At 38.9% G+C, this 2,014-nt stretch overlaps 1 pseudogene; it reads left to right on the forward strand.

Moving 5' to 3' along the window:
- The first annotated feature begins 201 nt into the window (after positions 1-201).
- Positions 202-1,059, forward strand: LOC109953648 (olfactory receptor 8U8-like; annotated as a pseudogene).
- The last annotated feature ends 955 nt before the right edge of the window (positions 1,060-2,014 follow it).

The following is a 2,014-nucleotide window of genomic DNA, read 5'->3' on the forward strand; positions in this document are numbered from 1 at the left end:
TGCTCACTGCTTTTATTATCTATGTTGGAACTTATTGAGAATACATTTTATATAAAATGAAATAAGCTCATGGATGGAATGAACATTATGATAGTCTCTGTTGAGGTCTAATGTTCAATATGATATGATTCCCCTGTTCTTTAGACTGGAGAGCTTTTAGGCAGAGGCCATCCTCCAACACACAGCTTGTGGAGTTCAACTATGTCATTTCTCAGGACTGTTTTAAATGACTCTGTTATCATTCATCCTCCAGGCTTCTATAATACTGGATTACAAACATTACCCTACATCAGTGGACAACCTCACAGTAACTGACATAATCCTAAGCACAAGTATTATTCCGAATATGATAAAGGTTTTTCTCATGAAGGATAACTTTGTTCCATTTAACATGTGTTTTGTACAAATGTACAGTTACTATGCTTTTGTGACTTTGGAGTCATTTGCTCTTGCTATACTTGCCTATGACAGGTTGATCGCAATACATTTCCCTCTGCGTCAGAACTCAATCAACACACTGTGGAGCATGTCTTATATTATTTGTCTGACTTGGTGTTTTAGTCTGGGAATTGTTGCTTTTGCAATAAGCATATTGACTCGATTATCATATTGCAATTCCCTCACAGTGTTTGATTATTTCTGTGATTATTCAGTTGTGTTTAGAACCGCCTGTAATGATTACACAATGCAGTGGACTGTGGCCACTTCACTTATTGTCTTGATTCTTGTTGTACTTTATTTGTCTGTCTTATGTCAGCATCCTGGTCACGGTGTTCAGGATGAAATCTTTAGACAGTCGAGTAAAAGCTTTGGCTACTTCTATTGAACATATCCTTGTTGTGATATTCTACATTCCTTTCTCTTACCACTTTTAAAATTGAAAATCATTTCCATTTTATTGATGAGGACCTGCCATTTTTATGCCTGTCTCTGGCCTCTTGCACCCCACCCTGCATCAGTCCTATGGTATACTCTTTGAAAACCAAAGAGATCAGAAACAGAGCCCTGGCACTGGTAAAAAAAAAAAAACTACAATTGGCACAGATCAACATAACATAAGTTCAATATAAGAAAAGACATTGGAGAGGTGTAACAACAAAAATGTAGGCAAAAAATATGTGTTACAGTGGTAAATTACAATACATAAACATGTGATGTGGTTCTTTTTAAGTCCCGGATAAAAAGATGGCGTAGTCGTATATGCAGTGCAAACCAATAATTTATTGTGCTCATCCCCAGGTGAAAAATAGCCCAATATTTACAAAAACGAATTAGAACAGTTTTTAGACATTTTTTCCCCCAGACAGATACAGCCTTCTATGCAGCTCAAAACCAACTAAAAACTCATGGTGGAACCTGGGTCACCTTTAATACCTTAGGCTCCGCCCAATCCCAGTCGCGTCACAGTGACGACTACTCACATGACACACACAAAACCATATTTAATGGCTTTAGATATGGCTGGCGCACTTTAAACCACACATTCGTCCCTGCAACTAAATCACCTGGAACCCGGTAAGTAATACTGCCACTTAACTATGTTGTTTTCTCTATGCGCATATGGAAGTGACGGCTTTTACTCCGTGTACTTGCTCATGTATAACTTATCAGCTACTTGTGACGGATCTACTCCGTCACAGATACACAACCTCATGTCCAAAATTACGCATCAGCTGCTGACAATAGCCACTAGTCATAAAAGATTCAAAGTCCTGATTCTGTCCCACCTGCTTCCACTCTCATGCTTTTATTTTGACACCACTTCCTGTTATAGCCTTATCTCAGCTACGGACTTTTTACTTCAATCAGTGTTAATTGTTTGCACCTGTTTTTACCCTTTTATGGGCAGCTTTCCCCCACCAGGAAGCTGCCAGATTGCTCTAGACTCCTGTTCAGACTTTCCAACATTTTTCTTGAACCTGTTATTCCTGTTCTGACCCTGGATTGCCTTTTGACCACTGATTAGTGCCTTACCCTCCTGATTCTGACTGTCTTCTGTTTATCGATTATCGGA

The sequence above is a fragment of the Monopterus albus genome, unplaced genomic scaffold, assembly GCF_001952655.1.
Source record: "Monopterus albus unplaced genomic scaffold, M_albus_1.0 scaffold903.1, whole genome shotgun sequence".
Taxonomy (NCBI): domain Eukaryota; kingdom Metazoa; phylum Chordata; class Actinopteri; order Synbranchiformes; family Synbranchidae; genus Monopterus; species Monopterus albus.